The following is a 6,632-nucleotide window of genomic DNA, read 5'->3' on the forward strand; positions in this document are numbered from 1 at the left end:
AAAAATACCTGTAATTTCCCTTTGCTTTTTATCAATTAGCCAGCGAGTTTTAGATTGTTGTTGTTGTTGTTGTTCTTTTAAAAAAATATTTATGAAATGGAAATTGTCCAGTGCCTGGCACGTGTTCTTTGCCAGTTGGTCTGATGGTTGTGTGTGTAGGGGAGGGTAAATTTTCTCACCAGAGAGATGGACCCAGGCAGGGCACAACAGCACCCACAAAAACTGCAGACTTGGATGTGTTTCCTTGGAGTGTGATCCAAAATGCAGATGGCACAGAGATGAGCATGGGAACGATGGGGAGCATATGTCTGTGTTAGGATGTTGGCTTAACAAATCTTCCAAACTTCTTAGACACCTGTTGTTTAAAGGAGGAGGGTTTGGGGAGCTGCTGGAGGGGGAGGCTCAGGCAGCCAAAAGCTTTGGGTGCCACTTCCAGCTCTGCCCTGGGAAGGTTGGGGCTCACACAGAGAGAGAGGCAGCCAAGGGGGGAAATAAGGCTGCGCTGGGAGAGGGATTTTGGAGCTGAGAGTGCTGCAAATTGGGTTTCCAGCCCCGTTAACCCCCCTGAGCACTTCTTGGAAAATAGTCCTGGGGGAAGGGAAACTAAGAAACGGCCTGAAGTTGTGCAGGGGGAGGTTGAGGTTGGGTATGAAGGAAAATTTCTTCCCAGAAGGGTTGTCGAGCGTTGGAACCCCTTCCCGAGGCAGTGGCGGAGTCGTCGTCCCTGGGATTGCCCAAAAACATGTGGATGTGGCACTTCAAGGACAAGGTTTAGTGGGGAACTTGGTGGTGCTGGTTGATGGTTGCACTTGACGCCCTTAAAGGGCTTTTTCCACCCTTAGCAATTTGATTCCAGGGGTGCAGATCCCTCCTGCACTTCTCCACACCCCAAACCAAACACCAAGCAGGGTTTCTTTCAGTCCAGAAGCTGAATCTTTTTTTTTTTCCCTTCTTCCTCACCAGATGGGAGTTTACAGCTGCAAATCATCAGTTGGGCTTTTGGCAGAATAAAAGGCCCGAAATATCTCTGCCACTTTCTTGCACCAGTTTGTTTCCAGATGTCTGAGGCTCATTCAGCGTGAAGTATTTTCCCCGATCAATATTTTAACCTTCTTGTTGATATTTACTCAGTGCTGCTGAATAAACTGCACCAAGTGGAGCTCCATGGATGGGAGAGTAAATCTACATTTCTATCAGCTCTCTGGAGGCTTTGCAATAATTCATATTATCTGAGGTTATTGTTATACTGGGATATTAATGAGCACATCTTCCTTCCTTCTGCCTCTTGGAGCTTCAATTCAGATCCCACTTCTGGTGCTAAAACAACATCTCAGCTCTGAATTAGCATGGAGAGGAGAAAGCTTTGTGTTCTGCTTTTGTCAGCTGAGTTTGAAAGAACCCTTTCTCTGTAGTTCCATAAAGATGTATTTGATGTAACTCCATCTGCTTCCCTCTGACCTTTGTGAGGAGGAGATTAAACCCTTCTCTGTGGGTCTTCGTGGCATTTTTAAATCTTGCTGGAGGTTTCTGCTCCTTCTCCTTCTCCCATCTCCCTTCAAAACTGAAGTTTAATGAGCACTGAGTGCTGTCCTCCCTTTCCTCTGACAATTCTGGTGTGTGCTTGCTGTTCCCCACAAAAACCTGATGATGGAACTGCCTGTTCCATGTTCTCCTCTGCATGCCCTTAACCCAGTATTTCACCTCCAAGCACTGACTTTTCTTTGCTTGTTAGTTTTTGGGTAGAAAAACCTTCCAACCTTCTGGAAGAAGGCGGCTCACAACATTTCAAAAGCCCCTCTGACCCATTCATCATCATCATTTTAGTGTGTGCATGCAGCAGGAGTCAAATAGCCTCAATTGTAGCTTCTATTGAACTCATCTTTTCTGCTCTGCAATTTCTTTATTGTGCCATAATAAAGCTGCCCCTGTCACTGCTGAGCTGGGGCTCATCTGTCTCCCTCTGCACGATGGGATCTGCTGCTGGGCTGGAGCTGGCAGAGAGAAAATGCCTGTGTGAGGTTGGGCTGTGTCAGTCTGCCTCAGGAACTGCAAAAAAATCTCCCAAAAAGTAGCTCTTCCCTGCTGCTGATGCTGCTGCAGGTGGCACATCCCTGGTCAGTCGTGGGAGCTTAACCAGGGACAGCAGAGGAGCAGGGAAATACTCCAGTCTTGGCTTCTCGAGAAACCCCATCCTCTGATGGCACAAGTTGCTCCAGCTGCTCCTCCAGGACTCTGGGCTTGGAATTGTCAAGAGATTTGAGGCTTGGGCTGATCCAAATCCTCCTGTTCAGGTGGCTGTGCTGGTGCACATCACCTTAGGCCTTGAGTCTGATCTTCTCTGCTTCCCTTTCTTAACTCTCCATGGAATTATTAGTGGTGGAAAATGCGCTGTGCTGGTGAGGAGAGTCAGGGCTCAACCCAAAGAAGCATCTGCTGGCTCGAGACAGGGACTGACCAGCCCTGGGAGACAGGGGAGTGCAGGGCTTCCACAGTTCCTTGGGAAGCTGTGGAGATACAACACAGCTCTGCAGCTCTGATTCTCTTTGAATGAAGGTTTTATAGACTGCTGGAGATTTAAGGGCAGATGGATTTGCCCCAGAGTGAGTCACAGCCAGAGCAGAGGTTCCAGTTCCAGAGATGGGAGGTCCCCTCCTTAGTCCTTGGACCAACCTGCTCGTGAGATCTGAAGTCATTTCGTTCTTCATTCCTCCCTTTTCTTAATCATTTCTCCCCCAAAAGCCTCTTATTCATCTCTCACATTTCAAAGGGAGGTGGGTTCTGTGGGGTCAGTGGTTTTGGTGGGCTCTTTGTTTTTTCTGCCTTTCCTTTGAGGTGTGAATGGAATGAACACACAGAGGAGAAAAACATCCTTTGATGGCAGCAATTACAAGGAAGAGAACACAAAAAAAAGCAAGGAAAACTGGGATGCAAGTGAAGATAAACTGCAAATGATGAGTCCAATGTCTCCTGTTGTCTGAGGGGATGGATCTCCTTGTGAAAGGGCTGTGACTGGAGGTGGGTTCAGTTCTGAGATGTGGCCTTCCTGAAATCCTGTCGCTGCTCCAGGCCTCTGCTTCCCATCTCTAAAACGGCAAAATGCTTTTTGGAACCTTATTTAAGAGCTCTGGTCTCCCAGGATTGTCTCACTTGCGTGTGCAGCACCTGGGAGGGGGTGTGATCCATCTCTTTTGGGAGCTTTGGGCACCAACCACACATGTATTTATGAGAATAGATGGTAATTAAAGGAATGGCTTGTTTTCAACCTTGGGAATAAAGGTGTGGAGCAGCCTCTTCAGATGGGACTACGAGCATCCTCCCAAATTTTGCATCAGGATGGCAGATGCCATTCCTGACTTGAGCTCGTTTAAATTCACACACATTTTCTTTTGCATGAAAAAGAAGGCAAACAAACTGTTCCACAAAATGTTCCTTATTTATCTAACTCATCCTACTAACTTCTTTGAGCTATCTAAATATATATATATAATTAGATGGGCTTTTTTATGTAACTACCACAAGATACTTACTCCCCTAACCACTTCCTTCAAAGCTGTTCTTATCTATAAAATTATCTAATTTGGACGTGTTCTATTGCCAATAGAAACTCTCTCTGAACCTTAAAGGAAAAACCTGGGACGCACATAATAGGTTTATTTTTTTTGTATTTCAGTAAAAAGAGAAATCTTTTATGCCCTGAAATCTCTCAGTTCTTCATGCATTTGACTGACTCCTTCTTGCAGTGGGACTGTCATTTGCTGTGCTGCTGAAATGGAGCCACCTATGAAGGGAAATGTAGCAGTTGTTTCAATGATTCACAGCTCAGCTTCACGTCAGGTTTGAGATCAGAGCCCCTCTTGGTGCAGCTGAGAGGGAGAAGATCATTTATTTGCTCGGATGTCTGATATGCCACGAGCTGAGCAGGGTGGGGGCTGCTTCCCCCAGATGTTTGGATCTGGAGGTGTTGGTTTATCCCACGGAACAAACAGCCTGTTGTTGGTGGAAATTGGGGCAGACTCATCCATGTGCATCAGCACACCCTGCAGGGGCTCAGCTGGCAGAGCTGCTGCTGGGGAGAGGCTGTTTGGGGCTGGGCTGAGACCCCAAAGCGTGTTTGGGGCTGGGCTGAGACCCCAAAGCGTGTTTGGGGCTGGGCTGAGACCCCAAAGCGTGTTTGGGGCTGGATTGAGCTGGACTTGCAATAGTACCATAGTTCTGAGCTTCTGTTTTGGACAATTAACCGGATTTTTTAAGACCACCTGATCTCCCCCCTGTGCCTTGCTGACCTCAGGGAGCACCTTGGCAGCAATTCCCAGGGGAGGAGCTCTCAGGGCTGGCTGGTGGGGACCAGTGCTCTGCCCTGGAGGAGGGGGCCTGTCTCTGAGGGCTTTCTGAAGTATCAGCATCTCTTCCCTGCCTTTCTGTGCCCCCGAGTTTAAGCAGGATCCCAAACCCTCCGTAATACTCGGATTTACAGTCTTACAACGACAACACTTCCATCCCCAGGAACAGGATTTTCTAGGTCACCAAATTCCCTTGCTTTGGCAGGGAACTGTGTCAGATCACCTCATTCATAAAGTGACCAAACTCTATTTTGAAACCACTGGGTGGCTTCCCTCCCCTCCCCACCTAACACTTCCTGGCAGGAGGCAGTTTGGAAACCTTTGATTTCCAAAGCAAGCCGGGTTTATTTGCAGACAGTTCTCCTGCAGCTGCCTCCTCTGGATTCCCTGCTTTCAGGCCACCCTCCCCTGCTGCTGGCTGACAGGGTGCTTTAATTCTGTGATCCTGTGCTCTGCCATGGGGATTTTGGGGTGGAGGCCTTGGATGAGCTTTCCCAGGTCTTAAGTTCCCTTCTAAGTGCACGACAGCAAGGCTGAGGCTCCAATAAGTGTGTGACGGGCAGAGATGGACCTGAACTACCCAAAATATGTCTGAAAGAGAGTGGGGTGGTTTCACAGGGCAGGAGAGGGAGGAGGATGCAGGATCCACCTGGATGGTGCCTGCAAAGGTGGAAGGAGAAGGTGTGCCTGGCCCAGGTGTGCTCGGCACTGAGGTCAGAGTAGGATCTGTCCATCTCCCACTCCTGGAGTTTTCCCACAGCCTGCTCTGGGTCTGGGAGCAATCCCAGCCCTCCCAGCCTGTGTGTTGCTGTCCCTCCAACTTCACCTTCAGCACTGAGCTGCAGCCCAGGCAGGTGTGAATCTGGACCTTGAGGGCCACAACCATAAATTAAAAGCAAATTCAGCCCAGACACAGGGAAATGCTCTTTTATTCCCGGAATAATAAATGCTTGGAATGGCCTGCTGGGCAGGGGCACTGGGGCAAAGGCCTGGGGATCAGTCACACAGCAAGTGACTTGTAGCTGTTGTCCTGAGGGAAATGATGTGTAAAAGGGATGAGCTCAAACACCCCATGCCTGTTACCTGTGTATCTCATGAGTAATTTGTCTCTGAAGCAGAGGCGTTTTATTTTTCTCCTCTGAAGCTGATTCTTTTCCGCCAGCTTATTTCTTCTCAGCAGGAGGGGAAGATGAATTCCTGTCAAATAATAGTTCATTGCTCTTAATGCAAGAGTCCAATTAATTGATGGTTTAAAAGCTTCGCTTTTCTCGCCATTAAAAACAAATAAACAGGGAAACAAAACTGAAGCGTTGCAGGGGAGGTTGGAGCAGCACAGGGACACCTCAGCTCTGCCTGGTGCAGCATTTCCCAGCCTCACACCCTGGGATGGCTCTAGTTGTCCCACTCCTGCCAGTCTCCCAGTGCTGGATGATGTTTTTTCCCAGCCTGTGTTGCTGTTCAGGGCACAAGGAGCAGGTTAATATTGGATATGAAGACTTTAGCAGCTGAGGGCAAAAGTGTCTCACCGTGTGTCCTTCTCAGGCAGTGCAGAGGGAGAGAACATATAGGGAAAGGTGGACCCCTGGAGAGTCCTAAAGCAAGTTAAGGATTTGGGATGTGGGGGAGAAAGCACAGCTTTCCCAACTCCAAATATCCCAACTGGGAGTGTTTAGTTTGGCCTTAGGAAAACTGGTCAGTTTTGGAAGCAATAGTTCCAGTGCCCCACTGCTCTCTGCCCTCCCTCCTCAGACCCCTGCATCCCATCTTCCTGTGCTCCCTCCAGCCCAGTTTCTGGCCTCCCTCTGTCCTCACTCTCCTGCCATTCTGCCCTCCTTCCCAGCTCCCTTCTCCTGCTCCTTGCTTCCCTCCATGCTCTGTTTGCTGTATCCCTCCATCCTGCCCTGTCCTCCTTCTATCCTTAATTCCCTGTTCCCCCTGTATCCCTCCTTCCTGCCCAGTGATCTTTCAATGCTCAGTCCTCTGCCAGCCCTGTATCCCTTATCCCTTCCTCCCTGCATTCCTCCATCCTGCCCTGTCCTCCTTCCATCCTTAGCTCCCTGTCCCCCCAGCATCCACCTCTCCCTGTATCCCTCCATCCTGCCCTGTCCTCTTTCCATGCTCAGTCCCCTGTCCTCCCTGTGACCCTCCATCCTGCCCTGTCCTCCTTCCATCCTTAGCTCCCTGTCCCCCCAGCATCCACCTCTCCCTGTATCCCTCCATCCTGCCCTGTCCTCTTTCCATGCGCAGTCCCCTGTCCTCCCTGTGACCCTCCATCCTGCCCTGTCCTCCTTC

The sequence above is a fragment of the Lepidothrix coronata genome, unplaced genomic scaffold (genome assembly GCF_001604755.1).
Source record: "Lepidothrix coronata isolate B3197 unplaced genomic scaffold, Lepidothrix_coronata-1.0 Scaffold27, whole genome shotgun sequence".
Taxonomy (NCBI): domain Eukaryota; kingdom Metazoa; phylum Chordata; class Aves; order Passeriformes; family Pipridae; genus Lepidothrix; species Lepidothrix coronata.